Below are 24,489 nucleotides of genomic sequence, written 5' to 3'. Positions count from 1 at the left end.
TAGTGTAGGTACATGTACCCTTTTTTTAATTTTACTAGTGAGAAACCGCGCGGTGGTATTTCTAATTACGTTGATGACACTTTGTAATAATACGGCGGTTGTACAATGCGGGAATTCATAATGTAAGATAAACTCGTAATTAATAAACGAGAATAATTAATTTGTGTGCACGCCCTTAATTAAACCGCTATCCGGTACGTAAGTACGTACATATAAGGTGATTCGAATTTTCATTTGTACATAGGAATTTAAGGCCCGAAACTGTTTTTATTTTCATTAATTTTCCTAGAAATGCAGGCATTGAAATTGACATACATATACATACATATGTATGTATGTAAATGCGTAGCTTTGGAAATGTATACAAAAATATTTATTTCTTTGAAGGAATATCGATTTGGTTAAATTCAAATATTAAAACAAACTATGTATATGTAGTTGTCAAATTTTACATACAATTCATTCGAAATTGATTTCAGATTAAAATAAACGAAATATAAGAAAATTTAAGTTAATTTTCATTTAAATGGTTCAAAATGTTAATATTTATTATAATATAATAAATAAAAATGATATTTATTTATTTATTAAAAACAGAAACATACAGTATACACTAAAAAGTTTATACATATTTATTTCTTTGTTTATTAATCCATTATATATTAACCCCGACCATAGCTGCCACTACAAGTTATCCAAGGCGATACCTACCATCAAACTTTTGTACATAAGTAGCAAATACCATCATTACACATAAAGATTATAAACAAAATATGAGTTGAAAACACTGTGTAACAACCCTTGCCACTCAACCCTTCCATTGCGGAAACCGCTAAAGCAGCTCCGTCATATGTGCCTCTTCCCAATTCTTCGAGCAAAACTAAAGAGTTGATTGCAGTGGGCCACAATGTAAATGATATTACATACATATATTGCAATAATAACTATATACTATATAGTATATAAATATTATTATATATTTTTTAGAAAAAATAATATAATAATATGTTCATCTTATTACATATATGTATGTACATATGTAACTAGCAACTGAACGGTTCATATAATTGGCACTTTCGGTTATTTGAGCTTAAATGTTCAAGTATTAAAGTTCAATCATATTGATCAAACGCTACAAAGGAATTGATGAAATATCGTGAACATTTAATTTAAAGCTTATAAAAAAAGAAGATTTTCAAGTGAGTTGAAAAAAAAACATACATACTTCGGTTAAATTTTCAATAAAAGTTTTATTACATTTTTTTGTATATAGATATTTTAATATTATATATTTACTAAAGATCCAAGTTTTTTTTTTTTTAAATACGTTTATTTGTATTATGTGTAGTTATATACATAAGTATGTACCTACATCTACATATATTTATAACTAACAACTGAACGGTTGATTTAATTGGTACTTCAACTATTTGAGCTTATACATATACTCGATCGTTAAAGCTCAACCATATTGATTATAATAACCTACAAAGAAATATATGAAATATCACGGACACTTAAATGTTATGTTTATTTATTTATTTATTTTAAACAGACCATTGTGGCATAACAGGAATTCCTAAAGCGCCACAATGGTCAAAAAATATAACACAAAAAAGAAAAAAAAACAAAATAACAATTAACATAAACATAAATACATCCATACATACATAAAAAATAGCATTTATAATAATAATGAGCAGAAACATAATTCGGTTTAATTTTTTTTTTATTACATATCTAAATATACATCGAAATATTCAGGCTTTCATTTAAAAATAGCAAAATTAAATTATTTACGATAGGCCATATTACGAAAACCTTATTTATACTTCGTCGTATCAAATTCGCTATGATTTTAATTGTATTACGGTACCTTGTGTACAGACGGAATTTCCTGGAATTTTGACGAGTAATCAAAACGGCGATATTTGTTCTAAATATTGGTATAATGAATTCATATTCTGAGAAACCCATAATTTTTAATTTTGTACACGTAAGATGGCGATCGACGAAACGATGCCAGCATTTATTGAATATTTATTTTGTATCAACGCTCACAGTGCTACACATCAAATTTTAGCATACATTGCCCCAGTTTCGTGGTGCGAAAGGGCGCCAAAAAGAGCGTTCGAGTATCGCTCCCCAATCTGGCCCGGTTTTATGGCCCATTATCGAGATATTTTTCCGCTTGTACATTCGGCGCTTTATCGCCTCGATTCCCTCTCCCGTTTTCTCGCGCCGCTTTTCCCGCCACGGCTCACCTTTCGCTTCCGGTTTGCGACGGTGGCCCGCTTTCCGGCCTGCTTTTCGCCTCTGAACAAAGGGACCCTAGGATTTATTTATGGCCTCGCAGGTGCCTCGAGACCGGCTGATTTAGCGCGTCTAACAAATTAATTATTGTGCAGTTGTGCAATATAATACGTGAGCTTGCGTATAGAATCTAATACTGCATGTACGTATGTACCCACGTAACTGGCCATGTGCGCATTATTCACGCGATCATTTCAAAAGCTCCTCGTCGGGAGAGCTTTCAAGTTCTCTCTACATCCACAATGTGTATATATTTGTATGTAAGTGCGTGTTCAATGCGTCACCTAGTGTGGGTAATCGAGCTGTCGTTTAACTCTGAGATAGGTCGTATACTGCAGAGTCAAACAATGAAGGTGTTCCAGCCCCTTTCGGATGGATCGTTATCGGATATTCAATTTTGATGTGTCTGCCTGTCTATCGCGATTGCGAACTATTTCATTATTCTTATGGACGTTCGATGAAGGGATTTTGGGTTGAATTCGGTATCTGATCTGTTCATTGCTGAAGATTTCGATGTATGGTTACGTTGTATTATACATATGTATTATTTAATAAATTGTCAATTTCCATCCGTCCTATATAAACATTTACAGTGAATATTTAAATATTACAAAAATCATACAAAGAAACACCGTTGACTTTTTGTTGATAATTTTGTCAACTCAAACCTGTTTATTTATTTATTTATTTATTTATTTATTTATTTTAAACAGACCATTGTGGCATAACAGGAATTCCTAAAGCGCCACAATGGTCAAAAAAAATATAACACAAAAAAGAAAAAAAAAAAACAAAATAACAATTAAACATAAACATAAATACATTCATACATAAACATAAAAAATAGCATTTATAATAACAGATAAAGTAAAAATATCAAATAAAATACAGCATAAGGAATGCCTTGCACCTACAGCCAGTTTCAATAAATATGTAAGAAACAACTACAAATACAAAACATCCCTGTAAGGCCCAAATGGAAGAGAGTTAATCAAAATTTCACTCATAAATCACTATCAATCATGAAAACAATGATGAGCGCAGACTACCAGATAAATGGGTTAGAGTAATTTCCGACAATTTACGCTCACTTTAATTGACACAAGTGTAAGAATTTATAAATTGATATTTTCTGTCACAACTTTTCTCAAGAATTTTACGATAACCCAGTCAATTTCAGTATATACTAGGTAGCCAGCAGTATAGCTCAGTGATTGCGATTATGTTTCGCACCAAGAGATTGTTGCTAATTTTTATATAAAATAAACAAATTCTAGACAACCTAATCCACAATATTTAATGTAATATAATGTCTATATATGTACCTAATTCGCGATAAAATAGTGAACGCTAAATATCAGTAAATTCAAAAATTTAAAGATGGCGAAAGTTTTCTGATTTACCGGTATACCGGTATACTGGTATTGCCGTCCGTAATCCAAAGTGATTAATGAAAATGTATTTTTATCATTTAGTAAAGAGCTTAAGTGTTGAATATTCATGATGACATTAAAGTTAGGATTAATTATGTACATTAGTTTTACGAAATAACTTAAACTTAAAAAAACTTAAATGAACTCAAAAAATAATTTTAGTAACATTTGTATTTAAAATTAATAATAAAATAATATAATGATCCGTGTTTGCTAAATTTAAAAGTTCTTTTTGCATTGCTCTTGTACTATACTTGTATTATTTTTACGATACGAAGTCTTTTCGCAGAAGCAGCTTTAACGAAATCTAATTATTCCGTTTTAATTGAATTTCCCGCTTTCTTATTCAACATCTTTTGTATTTCGCGAAAATATTCAAACGTTTTTATAATTGACTTACTTATTTGCATTATTCGATTAAATCCTTTCAAAGATCAGGTTCATTAGAGCGTTTTAATATGTAAAAGTCATTATTTGTAAAAGAATTAAAACTATACATACACATGTGTACGTACATAAATTTTATTCGAAATTTGTGATTCAAAATTTTTTATGAAAGTTCTTAATTCGAAGAAGATGTTTATATTTGAGTATGTCGTTGTTGTTGTATCTTTATTCGTGAATGTGAATAAAGTAATGTCTCGCCGTAAAATGGCAATAAATAAAGCCATAAATTAGGGTTTTTATTTCTTAACTCCTTCGCGTCCCTGCTTTTGTTATCTCGGCGAACGTTCGACAGTTTCCCAATACGTTTATCAAGCTCGGCGGAACCTTATTTATTCGAAAGACTTATTATATTCACCCGGGGCCTTACAATAAAAGGTCATCAGAAGGGAATTCGGAAAGGGGATCGGGAATAAATAGACTTTGGAACACCCGAAACAAACTTATTCTGCAGTTAATCAAATTTCACACAAACCTAAATATAACCAATGCAAATTTCGTACACTGACATACATTATATATGTAAGTGTACGAGAATAGCTCTCATTTTATATTGTACCTATATTATCAAGCATGTACTTATTTGATAGATGCGATACTTCCATACGAGTCGCGTTACATACATAATTTAAATATCTTAAAGTTTTCGCCATATGTCGTCAATGAATTATGTAAATATTACGTAAAGGTAGAGCAGTGTCGGCGGCACAAGCTGCTAAAACGCCCTTCCCAGAGAGCACTCTAGCACTGTAGTCCCTTGATGCTGGCATAAAATGATACAAATGGTTCCCCGACGAAAAAAGCCCTAATGGATTTTGGATGGCAAGAACAAAAAGTATAGAGCGCGACCGAAGCTTAAAAAATTACTTGCCAGCGGGACGTAGCGCCTTCACATCCAGACGTAATTTGTCATATACGGGTTTTCTTTGCGTTTCGTTTCGCAAAAAAATATATATATTTAAGTATATTTGTTTTGAAATTATACACATTTAATCAATTTGACCGTGGAAACTTTGCGACGCAATCTAAGAATGAAATTATACGTGTTCTTCGCTGCATAATCGTCATTGCATTGAATATGACTATTTTTTGTTTTGTTTTATATTATTTTGTACAACTGTGCTAAACTACCATTGTATCTAATCGTGCCTACATACCTGCTGTTTCATTTATAAAATATGTGTGATTTGATTCTTCCTAGCTTAATCAACTTCATAAAACTGAGAATGTATTTTGAAAGGTACTAGGGTTTCTGATCTGGGTTGACTCGGGAAATTTGATTCGGGAATTCACGGGATTTTTGATGTCCCGTGTCCTGGAAATTCTTTTTTTAAATCCCGGGGAAATTTTTTAATCAAAATGTCCTTTCAATGTTATAATAAAACCAACTTCAATCGAAACTGAATTTTTTTTATCATTCTTGGAAACATTTGTACCAAATCTATAAATATGCTTTCGGATTCTCATTTAAATATTTTAGTATTCTTAAGAAGCTATTTCAAATAAATTTACTTTTATAATATTTTTTTTATATTGTTTCCTTTTTTTTAATACTTTGTACATTTTATAATAATAAAAAAGAAATTAAATTAAAAAAATATATATATTTACATAATTATGTATGTATGTATATATTTATGTCCCGAAATCCAGGAATTGAAAAAGTCCGGGAAATCAGAAACCCTAGTAAGTACATACATACATACATACTTTTACTATTATCAGTTTTATGTTATCATTTAAAGCCGGTTTAAGCTTATTAATTCCTAAATTGCAATTCTAAAAAATTATCACAATTAAAGCTTTTATTCCTGTTAATAAAAAAATTACTAAATAAACTAACATTTATTTGTAAAAATTTTAATACAAATAAATGGTAATTGATTGTTAAAATGCTGTCTAAAACAGAGCTATATATAAATGTACTATAGCAAAATTTAATTTAAAATGAGTCTTTTCTTTAAAAGCTCTTTATGGATATTCGAGTGGACTACGAACCAACGCTCAATTGATCCAATTAAATTTCATATAAATGAATGTAGTCATACAACTTTTCGACGTCCCTCTTATTATCGCACGCAACCCTGTTATAATTTCGTATCTACATATATATATATATATGTATGTTCATACATATGTATATATTTTAACGAAAATTAGGTTCTGCTAAATATTTCATTTTAATTACTACGTAGAACGAAATTCATTATTCAAATTTAAATTTCGCAAAGGTATAAGAATAAGTTTAATATCAAAATTCGAGATATCAAATCTGTGTTAACGGTGGGAACGCATTAAGTTAAGTAGTTTGGCGTGTTTTATCAACGCGAACATTCGCGGCTCCTTTAAGCTACACGTTCTTGGATAAGTTTATATAAAAAAGAACCAAGTAAATTCGAAAAAACACAAATGTAATTTTGATTCTACGTAGATGTAATGGATTTGGTTCACTTTTGGACTAACACTCTATCGAGTGAATTTGACCGTTGAAGTTGCAGGTGCAAACGTCATTTTGAGTAATCGTCGAACACTTATCACGATTATTCCGTTTGTTGAACTCGTTGACTACCACCGTGACATCTCAAACTGTCATCATACATACGCAAGTATATGTATGTATGTATGTAGTAGTAGGTATGCTACAATCGAGCTTGTGGAAAATATGGCATTCAATAAATCTCAAATACGGTATTTGGACTGCTCTCGAGTCGGGTGTGGCAGGTCATCGATATATATGAAAAAAGTCTGAACATTCAATCTCTCGATGGTAGATACATATATAACAATATTCGGAAAGTTCTCGAGGATCGGAGGGCGACTACCTAAGCGGGGGTAGGGGGGTTCCGTTCGGCGGAGGACACTCGAAACCCTCCGTAAAATTCGCTCGAACACTCGTAAAGTGGAGGGTCGAGAGCCCTTACCGACTCGTGTTCCGAAAGCTCGTGCCGAAAGCTCAGCGCGAGCTTTCGCTTAATTATCCAAACGTTGAGGGGCTCCAGCCGGTCGCCCAGCTTCCGGATGGCCCCTAAGGTGTTGCGGTAATTGAGTGCAGATTCAGCGACTCTACAGTCGACTCTATCTGGATTCTAGAATCTAAATTGTATGTGCGTAGCAATAGTAGGCTGACCACGATTCCTCAGTGCCAAAATGGTACGAAAAGAGACAAAGGTGTCATCCAATTTGTGTAATAATAAACACTCACCTGTTAGAGATTTTTAATAATAAACACTCACTCAAATCTGTTAGAGATTTTTTTTCAACAACTGATAGTTTTATTATTTTACATAAAGTTCATTATATAAACCAACGAATGTCTGAAAAGTTACCCCTCCTTGTTGCAACCACTTTCCATGCAGAGACTTGTACAACGTGTCAAGTCAACTTGATGAACAGTTTCAAGAATGCATTGACGTTGCACTCTGCAGATTTTATGATAATTTTAGTAAATCGGATTTTTTCAAAACTAGACATATATTTACAGGGCTGTGGAGTCGGATCAAAACATACCGACTCCGACTCGGGATCCAAACTCCGACTCCAACTTGAAGAATTTTAGTAAGACGGACTTTTCTTGCCAATGTATGAAATTATTTTTAGTAACAATAATAACGTTTTTCGAAATAAAAAAAATTCAAGGAATTAAAAAAATCACTAAAAATCGACTATAACCCAATTTATTGAAATACGTGTAATTAAATAGTTATAAATAAAAAGTAAGTACATTCGTAGTATGTATATGTGTATGAATTACATATTCAAACAAATCAATTTGATAAAAAAAATAATAATAAAAAGTATGAGACGGAGGACACAATCAGTTTTGGCCAGAAAACATCAAAATATGGGCAATTTAACGATTTTATTTATAATGTAATTTAAATACATGATTTTTACAAATAAATTATTAAATATCAATTTACTACTGGATTTATTTCACTAAAATTGGAGACTCTGTTTTTGTAGTTGATGCATACCGTAACACTTATTAATTAAAATAATAATAAAAAATATTCGGTTGGTTGATTTTTTATGACTACGACTCCGCTTGAAATGCTCTGACTCCACAGCCCTGCATATTTATTAATAAAAAAAGACAGGACCAGCAATATACCTATGTATTTATATATATGATATGTATATCGAAAAATTGAAGTGTCCCGCTAAAAGCGGGACGTATTGTCAGACTAAGTAGGTATTAGTAGAGCCGAGCTGACTGTTCAGTGGTCGACAATTTCGATATTCAATTTGACGTGCAAATATTCGGCTATTTACCAGGCCGTACCCGGATTCGCTCCTCCTCTTCCTCTTTCTTGTCCGCAAATCGGTTAACCCTTTTAAATGACTGCGAGGGTTCTCCCGTCGTTGTGGGCCATGACATTTTCGTCATTATCGTTAGATTCATGTCGCTGGGGAGTTAAGATCTTTTGATTATTTTTAGATATGTACATATTTTTTTAATAATTTATCTTAAAATTTATTTTATTTTTACTTAATCAAACAAAGTACACTCGTCATTACAGATCGCTCCAATGCGACGAGTGTACTATACACATCAAGAAATAATATATATTTTCAATACACAATTACTACATAATTCGAATCCATACATGAAATATACGGCCAGACATTTTTATTTTACATACATATATACGGCCGCAAGGACCATTGAATTAATCCATTGAGACATCTATGGACTTTAGATTTTGTGCACAATTATTACAATTTATACACCGAATAAATACAGATCATTATTGAGACATCTATAGATTTTAGATTTTGTGCATAATTTTTACAAATTATACACAATAATACATAAGATTTTTTGTGACAACAGGAAAGGATTTATTTGCCAATTTGAGGAACCGTTTCAACAAAGATCAGATAAAATTGGCAAACTCTGGTAGAGAAACAATCGATTTGGAGTCACAAAACCCTTAAATCTAACCAGCAGTTTTGGCGGCCAAACTGCTGGCTTTATATTTTTCTCATAATATCATTACGGGCAGCCCCGAGTGACACACATCGTATTAATTTTGTACATATATAATTTTATACTGTATTTTAAATTTTGAAATCATATTCAAATATAAGCGAAAAATAGTAAGAAGGACGGTTTTGCCAATTTTATAAGGAACCGTTTCAACAATGAAATAAGATAAATTGGCAAACTCTGATAGGAAACGATATCTAAGTCTGACCAGCAGTACTACAGAAATACCTCCGAATAAACTATTTTCAATCGAGGTCAACCCAGGACATGAACTCGGTAACCTATCGGTGGTTAGTATTAATGCAACCACCGAGCTATAATGATGTATGTTCATATGTTGGAGAATGTTTAGAAGTTGAAAATCGTTCGAGTGCAATTAATTCTTCAAAAGTAGAATTGCAATTATGCAATAACACAAATAAAGGCAAAGTGTATACAATTAAAATGGTAAATATCAGAATGTTGTGCATTTTATTTAATTTCGACAAATTCATTATTTTGAAGAATTATTAGAATGTACGAATTTGATTGTTGAATGTAATAAAACTAACTGATTGAAATTTATTTTTCATACTAATAAATAAATCAAAAAAACTTTTAACTGAAATATTACAAAATACTATTTAAATACATTTCTTTCGTTTTATATAAATAAAATTATTGTGTCTAGCCCTAAATCTATATAGTATGTATACATATGTATATGTATGTAGTATGAAATCTATTAAGTATATTTTACACGGTATGTATGTACAAATGTATATATGTATGTATGTTCTTTATATACATACATATGTACCTATATATGTATTTACAAGCTCAAGCCGGAATGTATTCAATATTTGTTTTGTTATTATACGACTATAAAAAGTTTTTTGTTAGGATTCGGATATTTTTATATCGTGTTTTCGTGTTTTCGATGTAAATATTTTGTAAATAATTCTATTTTCATTAGAGATACAAAAAAATATATTGTTTGTACTTGCCATATTTTTTGTGTATCCTATGTATCTGCCTATAAATATAGTCGTCTGCGAAGAACCATATACAGTAATATGATTTCGATTCGTAGAATCATTTCGATAATATTTATTTTTATTATATTATAGGAAAATAATAAAAAAATATTTTTTCCAACGTAAAATGAATAAAGATTTTATTAAATTATTTACTTCGACCGCTAGGCTTATCATTTTCCATTTACATATATTATATTAATGTATACAAATCTAATAATATAATCTGCACATATGTACATATATTCAAATGTAGGATGCATATATTCTTTAAGCGTGTTAAGTCTCATCCACTTTTTAATGGACTTACGAGCTAACATCTGATTACCAGATCGTTCTAGCGTTCCAACTCTTAATGGTTTTTGAGCTCAGATTGAAATATAAAAAAAATAATATTTTTGCCTCATAATTAATAGACGATCACGACTTTATATTCAAAATAGGTTATTATCGATATGTTTATATTTACATTTATTCTTTTTATTTATTATGTTACATGACGTATCTATTATTTTTTAATTGCTTGTTTGAAACTAATGATGAACCCAACATGACATGACAGTCGTCAGTTATGCCAGCTCGAGAAGAAAAAACCAGCAATCTTTATTATGTAAATGGTCGTTTTTATTTTCATAGCAATAATGTTCATTTTTATTTTATTACTGTGCACAAGAACTGGACATGTTATTATGAGAAATGTCGTATTACCGCTCTGTGATATTACGTATAGTACATACATACATACATACCGCTCTGTGATATTACGTAGAATACCTAACGGCATTTTTGATATCTCAATTTAATATCGAATATGTTCTCGGTTACAATTCAATCACTGTAGTACCCACCCAACTTCGCAAAGTGGAAAGCTTATAAACTTTTGAATTATATTTTTGAATTTTAAGAGGAATACTCTTGAATAATGTAAATTTAATCAAAAAGACAAAAATAAATAATTTCAGGCTTTTTGTGTTGTTTACACTTTTTTTCTCGTTGCCGTACAATATACATATGTAATTGCACATTTATATGTATGTATGTATATCATTATAATATTTATTGCTATTGTTTTCATTTCGTTTTTATATCCAGTTCCTGAAAAAGTCCTTTCATTGAAGTCAAGTACTATAAATAGGGTGAATATATAATATTAGATGTTCATTCGCCCGCCGATATTTTTTCTGAAACGTATAAAATTAACAAATAAAAATATCTACAAATTTTCAAAAAGATATTCTCGGTATTTTTAATTGAAATAATTATGTGCAACTGAAATTTTTGTTTTTGTTCAGTAACATAATTTTATCAGAACGTTCATTTCTTTAAATAAAAGAAAATGAAACAAGTTAAAAAACTAAATATAATATAATATTATATTTAACAGTTATTTTATTTAAAAATAGTTATAAATGAAAATAATAGGACAAAGCAATTTTCTTTTTCAAAATAATTTTGAATCATGTAACAAAATACATATATAAATGTTTATTTATTTATTATTATTTTTAAATTTATAGGTAGTATTTGTTTATTTATTTTAATATTTGTTTTTGGGAAAAAAAAATATTTGGAAAAACAAGAATAAAACGGGACAAATCAAAAAATTTTACGAAAACGAAAACGCAAAGCAGGTAGAAATCACGACTGTCCCGGTCAAAACGGGACGTATGGTCACTCTATATCTATCTATAAAGCTTTTTGAAATTCAACCCCGAATTAGTTTAAGTATTAGATTTATTAAAAATAAGAAGATAAAAAATCAATTTTAAATTTAGTCAACGTGTTCGATAATCTTCTTGGTACTACATAATGTACTACATAATCTATTTATGTACATACATATGTATATTTGGATACCTAATTCCATCACTTATCGACCGCTAATGCTAGATATACATATGTACATATTTACTGCTGACGTCCTTAATGAAGACGACCCAATCAATCTGATTCAACAAACTTTGGCGTATCACTTTAAAGTCCTAACCGGAATTCAGATTCAGATTCTGAACCGTATACAATTGAAATGTGCTATTTACAACAGTATGTATGTACATATATAGGCCGAGCTTGCAACACTTTCAGTCAACGCGGCAATTGAACGCAGGCTGGTTCAATGCAAGTTGATTGGTAATTTTACGAGTTATTTGAATAAAACGATGCCGCAATTTATCGAAGGGAAAATGGGAGGAGGGCGGCAGGGAAGGGGGCCAGCATCCCGTCTGTCGTCATAAAGGCATAACTCAAACTCGGTGGCGAGATAACGAGAACCGATCTTGCCCACCCCCGGGCCAAAACTGATGATATCGTTAATATTTTACGTCGGGTCGAACGATCGAGTCGAACTACATAGTGTACCTCCACCACCCCGACCGATCGAAAGGACTCGCAAAGAATGGCGAAATAACCGGGACGAAAGCTCCAGCCCAGCAGCCGTGTATAGTCGACGAACGGGCCTCTTCGATAACGACGACAACGCAACGGCGACAATAACGACAGCCTTGTAGGGACATAAACGGCGAAGGGCAGCCTGATAAATTCTGGAGAAACGAACGAACCGAGCTGGCATAAAAGAGAACGATGTGTATCAAGGTTAAATGAAAATGTCTCGAATTGCTATACTTTCGGTCGATTTCAATTTAATACCACCTTTGCTGAAAGTCCTGTGAGTTGTAAACTATACGAATTATGTACATCATTTCCTCATAAGTATTTCTTAGAATTTTTTCAGTGTCCTGTATCTCTGGGAAAGTTTGAGATAATTCAGAATTTTATCTGGTTCGTTAATCTATGGCTTCTTCCTTTTTCGATACCATTAGAGGGAAATATGAAATATTTGCCAGGATAATTTATTATATATTTATGAAACTAATGAAATTTGATTCGCTTGACTGAGGTACATATATTTTTATCTAAGTACATTACACTAGCGCAGCTTGAAATATGTGGATAGCCATTTTGTTAACAAATATACATAAATAAATGTATGTATGTATATATGTATAATATATAAGCCAGTAGCATAGCTTGGTGGTGGCGTTAATGCTAACCACTGAAAGGTTGCCGGGTTCGGTTCCGTGGAATGACCTCGATTTATTGTACATATATTATTATTCCGGGTATTTGTGCATTGCTGCGGGTCAGACTTCGATATTTGTGACTCCAAGTCGATCTTTTTACAAGGCCTCTTCTTAGGTTCACTTCGCAAACGATTCGGTATCATTTCCTACAGTCTTCCGATCGTTTTGAAATTTTGCCATTTTATGCGGTTTGGTCAACGATTGAAATCTAAATCATTTCTGATAGTTCGATGGTTAAAAATAATCGTAATAGACACGTTTAAAAATGCTACAATTTTGACCATCTTGACGTTTACTGGTAAGTAGACTTATATATGTATATTACCTTTCTTTCACCCTCTCGTTTAATTGTTTAAACGCCTATAATTGTATCTTTTTAACACTATATCTAATATAATTTGCATTATAAGCTCTCATTATCTCTCATATATATTTTTACTTCACTCATAGGTTATAAATTGAATGTTAAAATGTTTATATTATAATGGTGATTCAATATGCTTGTTATGGCCAAATATCCCAGTCTCAACTGTCATTGTGACGTTTGGCTGGTGACTGACATCTCGCTGTACGAATCGGTCGATCTATTTGTTTTGTTTTCAACTCGTTCACATGGGAAATTTTTGATAAAATTATGCAGATTATCCTATTTATCAGTTTAACAATTTATCTGATTTCATTGTTGAAACGATTACTCGTCAAATTGGCAAAAACCACCCTACCTACCATGGCACCATCATGATTTAAAAATTTATAATGTATAAATTTATATATGTACAAGTTCAGTGATGATAATCGTCTCGTACTCCAACGAAAGGGTTTGTCTGACTATATTCATTGGAGGGGCGGGGGTGGCTTTATTTGTAGACTTCATTGAACTTTAAAGTGAGCTTATTAATATGTACAAGTTTAATACTGTAGATATTGCTCAGGGCCAACCCGATAACAGCATCGTAGAAAAATATAAAAAATTGGGTCCATCGGCTATGTCGCATTTTCTAAAGTATAAATACATATGTGTATGTATGTATGTATATGTGGGTAAGTTCTACGCACCAATCGATCCTTAGCCTTTCCAGTTTAACTGAAGGACTGTGATATTCATATTTTCAACAAGGGCTACTCCATAAGGGTTTCCCTTCTCCACAGGTCGAGAAAAAAATCTGGATTGAAAAGTTATAATACTTTCCTAAGACTTCTCATATCAGAATGTTTCAGTATCTGTAAAATTTGGAATTCTATTATACATAGTCCAGGGCTACTCAAACTATGTATGTTCCGCGGAATATTGATGTTACGTAGAAACAAATACTTAACGATCTCATTAAAGTTTAATAAGATTACTTATCAAAAATTCAAATACACATTCCAAAAATTGAAATAGCCTCGTGATCGCATTTTCAACATTCAGCGTTGATTATTATTAATATAAATAAACACATATAATGCTTAGTAATCGTTGTAAAAATCTTGTTTGTATAAATCAGAAAGGACAAACGATGAAATAATCGTTACAAAAAATAAGGGCCAAGCATCCTTTCCACATTATTATATTATAAAACAAAACGATAAAAATATACGACGGTCCAGCGTGTTCCGGCGGAAACGTCTGCGGACGCCAGATACAAACCGCGCCCGCCGTAATTACGGACCTATTCTGGACTAAAGTGGACTAAAACAACCGACGCAGAGGCCTGCAGGCTCTCTCTACGTAGTTCACTGCTTGCAGCCTTTATTGCATAATGCGGTGACGCGTAATTTATGGGAAAAGGCGAGCGCACGCGACGACCAGCGCTCGGACGATGCGCAATTAATAATCCCCGCAATCGACCGCATCATAAAGATTTGCTTTAATTAAAACCACACTTTGACAAACGGTGTCAATATACATTGTATATCAGCAGTAGACAACCGATCGATCGATCGCTATCTACTTACTGCTCGATCGTGAAGGACTCAGGTCAATTTTGAGATTGATTGTCGACGGTCTTTTAAGTGCATAATTGATTTAACACTTTTGAAGTGTTCCGGAAAGTTTACTTGTGTATTGCGCAATACTGTCTGCAAGTAAAACTTGCCAAGTAGTACTTATTTTATTCTGTAGCGGTAATTTTGAACGAATGTCTCAACGTTTTCGTCTTCAACGTTCGCCTTCAATTTTCATTTCAAAATTCAATATGATGTATGATTTACGGCGCATGCAATCAACCATCCACACTTATTCAATACCGTTGACTGAAAATTGTTTGTGAAAAATTTTTCATCAGCGCCAGCGCCACTCTTTTTGTTTACTGTATTTGAACAATAATATAACCGAAGACACTTAATTTTTTTCTTCGCTTCTTTAGGGGAGATATTATGTATATTTAGTTCCAAAAACTTTTAAATCATCATTTCTTATCCTTGCAGTCCATTAGTAGCGGAAAATTCCGTTTATCTTCTATCAAATTTATTATTTCCTTCGATTTTAGTGTATGACGTGTCATGACGCACGAAAAGTTGCAAGAATACCCAACCTAAAGAGCATGCACTACTTGCGATAAGTGCATGCTCTTGTCGCGAAAAATGAAAAATTGGAGTGGTTTTTCTATGAAGAAACTATAGACGGATACATTTAGTCACAGCAAAAAAATATTTCATAATACGCGACTGTTGTCAATAGGTATTATACAAAGATAATCATAAAGGAAATCGAATAACCTTTTTAAATTTATGCAACTTTTTTATATCATTTTTCAATCGATCGAGCTACAATCTGACTAATTTTGACAAGGAAGTCCGATCCGAATTGAATAATGTCCATGTTCTTAATTGAATTTGTCATCTCAATATTTGAATCTCGAATTCGGGCTTATATTGAACGTTGTACCTTTTGTGGTAGGTCAAAGTATAGGAAAAACAGCATTCACTTGTACATATGTATGTAATATGTATCGGCGAATAAGAACGTAGTAAGATTTAGATCAGTTAGTGAATATAAGGGGTGTTTTGGTTCGTCCTCTTTTGACATATCTTTATTTTAAATTCGAATATTTTGCATTTTCACAATTTTAAATATAACGATGTCCGTATTTTGGTTCACGATCGCTTTTTGTATACGTTAATTTTCATAAGGATCTGCTTATCGTACACTCTACTTGATTATTTGATTGCAGCTAGTCTACCATGAAACCTTTGATTTAGCAGGTTTCGCTATAGTACATAGAGTTCTGAAATTTGAATAGATTTAATTTTATATCCTATACATATGTATGTAGAAGACTTTGAATGAAAGCTCTAACCAGCGCGTTGAATATAGTATATAACATTTAATGTATAGTATTTAAAATACATATAGTATATAAAGATAGTATATAATACTGTATATTATCTACATATGTATATTAAGAAGTATTCTTTTTTGGCTGAATATATGTACATATGTACATATATTGAAGACGGACTATTGATTGGTTGATTTTTTGATCTTAACTTTTCACCATGGCATCAGATCGTGATCGGGCGGTTGAGTTCTCATTGCGATAAGAGACGAGCGTACCACTTAAGGCGCTTAATTTGGTCTATGGGGGTTGGCTTTTAATGGATATGTCAATCACGTGCTCGATTTCTAATGTTTCGCGGAGGTTGAAGTCGAAGGCCCTGCGAAATACCCATGGAGATAGGAGGGGCGCAGTCTCAGCGCCATGTGTGCGCGCCCCCCGGGGCTGCGTCACGCATGTCAAAGAGCCCCCGAAGACCCACCCCCTTCCTTCCTCTTCTTGTAGTACCTGTCGCCCCACGAATATAAAAAAGCTTCACCACATGCAACTTTTTCTGTTCTTCTTCTTCGCTTCCCATCTTGTTTCTTTTTTGCGCCTCTTATTGGATCCCGGTCGGGTGTCACCTGATAAATTTTAATGATGATGTTATAAAATGAATTCCGCTAGGTATGATGTTACAAGGAAAAAACTCTCCTGCCATTTTATTATTTCACTTACATAAAATAATATTGCGTATGTGTCATAGTTAATTAATTAATACGTAATACGGTTTTATAATGTACAGTTACATACATGAATGCTTTTTTGAGTTATATGAAGGTATACAAAAAGTGTTTAGTTTGCGATTTTAAGTATAATTTTTTTTTTATTAAAATATACAGATTAATTATTTCGAATTTTATTCTCGGCAAGATAAATAGGAGTAGTCAAACGTGAAATGATTTAATGAATAAAGGAATACTTGATATTGTTTGTTTTTATATATATTTTTAATTAATTTTATTTGGATCCGCTTGAATGATAAGATTAAATCTGAAAAAGTCTAATTTGTAAAAGTCATAATCCACGTCTCGCCAGCTATAGGATTACAAGAAAAAAAAATGAAGACAGTCGATTATATTATTTTTACTCTTACCTAATGAAAAGTCAAGTATTTTATTTTTATTTTATTTTTATTTTACATATATACCAGGAAGGCCTTACAGGAAAATCCCAATGCGCCTTCCTGGCCAATTACAAATACAAATGCAGCATTTTTTATTATAATTCGTTGAATTGCGAGACACTGAAAAAACTCGCAAATTAACGAGACATCTATGAATTGTACATAAATTCTTATTGTACATCCATCAAATTTCAAATAGTGGTGACATAGTAGGTAGGAAGGATTTTTAGCCAATTTTTTTTTTCCGGGAACCGTTTCAACAATGAAATCAGAGAAAATTGGCAAACTCTGATAGGAAACGATCAACCTGGAGTCACAAATCCAGGTCTGACCAACAGCATACTCTGAAAAATTCATTTTCATTCAGGGATAGAACCCGGCACCTTCTTGACAGTAAGCAGAAGCTTAACGTCCGAGCTATGCTGCTGGCTATATGAAAGTACATAGCATTTAAGTATTTTTCAGTAGAATATCCCTCTTTTAGATACAATGTAGGTACTACTTTTTAATAGAAATATTTGATTTAAGCCTTAAAGTACTTTTGATTACAGAATTTGTGTTTTTATTTCATTATATATGTAATTATTTAGTTGCTTTTAATTAAAACCAAGTGGGAAACTCAATTTTCCATTTAATTTTGAGAGCGAAAATTATCAATTGCTGCGAGTAAATAATCAATTATTTCCTGTAATGTAATTTCGGCGAAATCTCGTCCGTGTTTGTTGTATATTGGCAATATTAAATACCAAGTTTATGTTTTTCCGATAATTAGCTTTTTATCCGAAACACCGGATACGCACAAACATTCGTCTGAACATAATTAATTTAGATTCTATCATTAGCGTCAATTTATCATCATTATTCGTGTTGATTAAAATATTTTTTATTATTAGTATTTGCACTTGACAAAAAATATTTTTAATCTGCAACGAAACGCGATCCTAGCTAATAACCCTCTCCTCGGGAGTCTTGTAGCGTTTCAATTGAATTTTCATTGAAACGCTAGAAGTTTTTGGACCACCAGGCGAAACGAGACTTTAAGTCGATGGGAAAACGAGCCGTTTTTCCTTACCTTTTTTAGCATTTTTCTCCGAGTCTATTGAAGGAGAGAAGTATTGAGTCGAGTCCAGTATTTTTCAGGGCACACATGCTGCACACGAAGCTGATATCCCGATTTTATGGCTGAAGCTTCGATGGAATATTGGATCGAAAAAAATATATCATAAGTTCGCTCGGCTTTTTTTGTCTTCAATGAACTCTCTGTATATCTTTTGTACTTTTATTTATTTTCCTATTCTAACTTATCTAGATTAATTATATTACCATACGCAGTTTTAATACAGAGTTGATATACCACCATTTATCGTTCTTCACACTTTTGTATAGTAATAGAGTATCGGAATGTACATACATACATATGTACATAGGTATGATATAAAGTTGAAACGAACTAACAGGCAAGAATCGTATTTATTAAAAGGATAATATTCTTTTGTCCGGATGGATCCAGCATGTTGTGACTGATGACTGCATTCCAACCGACCTGAACGTGTGTCAGTCTTCTCGTTTGTCAGATCAATGAAGTTTGGGTTCATCTTGTCAAGTGCGGTTAATTGGCAGTCACAATGCTGCTCACGACGCCTTGCACCAATTCGATTTCTCCTTTGGTGGAGAGGTTTCGGCGACCAAGAACCTCGTCTTGCATCAGCATCGCTGTACCAAAGCTCTGGATGAATGGCTGATTAGCCGTGTGTGTATGTACATACATATGTACATATGTATGTGTGGTGCACCGAAACCACTTCGTGTCATGCCGGCATAGCAATTACCCAACCTCCATATGCACTTGGAAACTATTGATAATTTGTATTCAATTCATCGCTTCTCTTCGCTCTGCTATGCTTCCCATCTCTGACTAGACTTCTGGGTATATCGCGTACAAAGATTAAGTATGTGATGGATGCTCATGGTTCGATGCTACACATTTGTATGTACGGTTATGTATGGAACTTTGCTCGGTTTTGGTTTGGTGCCAATTTTGTTGTTGATTAATATTGTGATGGGTTTTTTTGTACCTCGTCTTATCGAAGTACATATATGTATGTATATATTTTTAAGCGTCAGAGAATGATCATAAAATATTTTTTGTGTGATTAATCAAACCGTTTTAAATGTAAATTATTTTCTAAAGTTTAAATTATAAACTTTTGAATGTTTTTGAAAAATTTACATATGGAGATAGTTTTTTGTATTGATGATATTAAAAATAGGAAGAAAATTATTGAATATATATAGGTACATACATTTTGTATACAAAAAGTTAACCACAATACACATACATACATATGTACATCCAAAATTATAAACGTACTATATACATATGTTGAAGAGTTAAATTAAATTGTTAACTTCGTAAGTAGTATTAAATTTATAATATACATATTATGTATGGACAAATATTTTAATAATTAATAGCTTCAGTCATTGACATTTATGAATAAAGAAAATGTTCATATTAATCGGATGTCATGGCCACGCCGACGACTCGTTTCATAGTTTTTTTCCGATAATATCCTAATAATAAATTTGTTAGGTTTACTAAGAATCTATATATGTATTTCATCATCATCTACAGCCGCTCATCATACACTGCTGGACGAAGGCCTCTCAAACACGCTTCCACTATTCTTTGTTTTGCACAACTCTCATTCATCTTACCCTACACATTTTCCTAATTTCGTCTACCCATCTCCCCTGCGGTTTTTCTTTTACCCTTTTACATTCTCTCGGGTACCAGTATAGTATTTATTTTGTCCAGCTTTCGTGCATTATTCTAGCCACCTAGACCACCATTGCCATTTCAATCTCTACTACTCTTGTCATACTTCTCACCCACGTATTCATGGTGTATAAAATGGGTCTGGAAATTTTGGGAAATCCTGATTAAACATCTCTCGAATGCTCCACATTTCTGAATATTCGAATTAATTATATTAGTTGCTATGACAGAAATCATATGCTAGACATCCATTTATCGTTGAGGCGGGAAAATATTGAATGATTATAAATTGTGTCGCATCAACTATTTTTATGAAATAGTATGAAAATATTCATTTAATCGCGAATTTTTTTAACCTTTTGACACCAATACGACCGTATAGAAAATCCGATTCGAATCTGCTGATGGGCTGTAAAAAAATAAAACGGGAATAAATTTAATCAACGGTGATTCTGTTTGAGTTATGCAAATGTCCTCACGATAACAATGGTTGGCATTTTTTTAGGCGTATAAAATATAATTTTTTCGATCGTTCGTTTGACTACTTCGTTAATTGATTTCTTGACCCCCCGTTGTCGCATCTGCCGGCAGATCGTAGCCGCGGTGAAAAGGTTAAATTCGTACGAATAATGGGGGGAAACGTCGATGCGGGCTACCCATTAATATTCAATTCGAATTAAGTCCGTTTGTGACGATCAAACCACTTAGCGATATCGAATATCGGCAATTGATGAAAACCGAACGAGTCCTGTGCAATGGGTTAAAGCGAAAAAAAAACGAAACGATAATTTATACGAATTGTTCGGCAAGGAAATTATTTTTATATTATTTAAACGATTGAAATATGATCAGTGTGCGAATGAAAACATACGTTTTTCCTCATTTTAGTTTTTGGAATGTTGAATTGAATTGTTCTTAAACAATTTTTATATATGTACATACCACATATGTACATACATACTTTGTGGTCGACGAGCATTTTTCAACATTGAAAAATCTCAAAACCGATCGATCTTCTCCGATATTTACAAACCATCGCATATAATTACGCAGTTTAATCAACTTCAAAGCCACCGACCGCTTTAACAAATTACCCATCGAAATGCTTCAAGTCGTCCTTGTAACTTTTGCATTATCATTATACTAACTAGCTTCTGTCGATAGTCTCGATTGGAAAAAGTGAAATTTCAAGGCTGGACGTATTTTATATACATGATTTTTTTTTATTTGCTCCCTACCTTTTTCCCATTGCTTACATTGTACCACAACTTTACACATTTTCCTGGAACAGTGTACGATTCAACTTTGCGTATTTAGTATTTATGATCCATTGGTTCGAAAATTTGTTTATAGGCTGTCAGTTATTCAACTTTCGTCAATATCGTTAATAATATAAAGCTAAAACACTAGTTATTACGTAAATTGTAATAACTAGTATAGAAAATAAAATGTAATTGATTGTTTTCCCATTGTGGTTTGCTCTTGAGCGACACCTTTTTGAACGTATATAAATTTATAAATAATAAATTTTGAAATTATATTCAGATAGAGGTGACGGTTTCCGGAAAGATACACTAAATTGTACTGAATAGTAGCGCAGTTTCGAAAAGTCGTCATTTTCAAAGGCCCTCAAAAAGAACTTACGCAATAGAATTTCACAAAAAAAGGTTAGCACCCTCGGATAACATACAAATACCTCTTGACGCTTTTTTGTGGAATTCTATTGCGTTAGTTCTCCTTGAGCATCTTGGAAAGTTTGGATGTCTCGAGAGTGCAACTACTCAAGTGCAGTTTTCTGGTCACCAGAGGTGACATAGTGGGTCGGGAGGTTTTTGTCGATTTGATGAGGAATCGTTTCAATAATGAAATCAAATTAATTGGCAAGTTCTGATAGGAAACGATCGACTTGGAGTCCTAATATCCAGGTCTGACCAGCAGCACTACCGATAATACTCGGAAAAAAATATTTTCAATCAATGTCAACCCAAGGATTGAACCCGGAACCTCTAGGTAGTTTTATTTTTGTGATTTTTATACATATTTTAAATTTTCCATATATGTAAAATGGAATAGTTCAATATATTTTTTTTCAACAATAAACGTAAATGGAATAAAATTTTAGAAACCTGTGATAATTTAGTTTTTTGCGTGTCAACATCAAAAAACGATTAATCAGACTGAAGAATCCGAAGATCGATCACCTTAAAAACACAATTGAAAGTCCCTTTTGATCGAAGAGGACGTTTTCACAGAAACTACTTACCTTTACTCTTCTTCGAAGCTCGCTGTGTTGTTGACTGTGACCGAAGAAGGTAATGAATGGAGTCCTAAAAGAAAACGGCCGAAACGAGCAGGATTTTAATGTCGTCTGATGATAAAATAAAAATTCAACGATCAAAAGGAAGGGCCGCGGAAGGATTAGGGTCCACGTTTTGGGTCTTGGCGGGCCTGTGCGTTTCAGATAATGGTTCATAAAACCATCCTTCGGAAAACACACACAAAACCCGTTATCATAAGATCGTAAATATAATATGTATGTATGAAAAATTATATTATACACCGTAAAGTACTCGCAATAACATTTTCATTTTATATATTGTGAACGCCCCCAACTGTACCGAAAGCGTTACGGTTTCCATTTATTTTTATTATATCGATTGATTCGCAGATCGCGCTGCTAATGGTAAAATTGGAATAATATACATACATACATAATATACATCTATGTACAAGCATCCCAATGAAAATACATATAATATTCATTTAATTTCATCTCTAATTTAGTCGTGCATTAAAATAATGAACATCAAAAAGGTCTCGATAAATTATTCGAGCACGTTCATATTTTGGTAATATTTCACAAAGCCCGGAATTTCTTCGAATGAGGTAACGTTTGAAGCAATTGAAGTTTATATGTACTCCATTTTTTCGTAGATATTGAAAAATTGAAAAATCCCCGTCTTTTTTATTAAAATTCTTTCTCTATGTAACACGGACCGAATTGTAAATCAATCTATTTTATACTTTCAATATATTGTGAATCAATCTATTCAATATCTTTCAACATATTTCCTTTTGCATACTTACATATAGATATTATAAAATCATCTATAGATCATCACCAGTGACACATATTTAAATAAATATTGTTTCAATGTGACTGTCATCATGGGCGTTGTAAATCGTGATCGGTGTTTGTAATGCGTTTAAGTTATAATATAATACATCGAAATAAGTGAGTCAATATATGTAAGTTACGATTCCAATCATATATTTTCGATTTCATTTATAAATCGATTCAATTCGGACTGTATTACATATACATATGCGTATACTTTTGTGTTTGTTTTGGACCGTATTTAAATAAAACAAATAACTGTTGTGATAAATCGCCTCCGTGCGACCGTTTATCATACGAACACTTAAATGTTTTTCGTTGAATTATTTATCCCTTTATTATAATAAATACCGAATTTAGGGTCGACACGTTACGATCGAATATCGCATTATTTTGATACATCACCTGTTGGCGTCGTGTTTCCACTCGATGTTATACACAAGTCCCCTACAAAATAGTCGTCTGCGAAGGGGTTGATAAGTACAGGCATCCCGGCCCTTAAGGTTCTGCCCGTACACATCAAAATAAATCAAATTCCACAGGAGATCTGACAGAGGAACCGTCACTAAAAATAGTTCATATTTTATAATACGTAAGCACTTACACAGTGAATTTAAAACGCGGTTCTTTTATTTTTTAAATATAATTTTTAATAAATTAATTGAATTATAATAGCAATATTTCATCGTATGAATGATTTTTTTTTTTTTTGACATTACGTAACAGTTTTTGTGAAGTCTTGGGGTTTGATGTTATCGAACGTTTGATGTTAAAAAGTTGTCAGTGGGCGTGTTTTTAAATCAATGTTTACACAGCACGGTTTTGGTTGTATTCAGAAGTGTTGTTGAAATTTCCTGTAAATCATAAGGTTGCACAAATGTGTATGCCTCA

Source organism: Arctopsyche grandis, chromosome 10 (assembly GCF_051622035.1).
Source record: "Arctopsyche grandis isolate Sample6627 chromosome 10, ASM5162203v2, whole genome shotgun sequence".
NCBI lineage: Eukaryota > Metazoa > Arthropoda > Insecta > Trichoptera > Hydropsychidae > Arctopsyche > Arctopsyche grandis.
Note: the sequence above shows the minus strand (reverse complement) of the source record.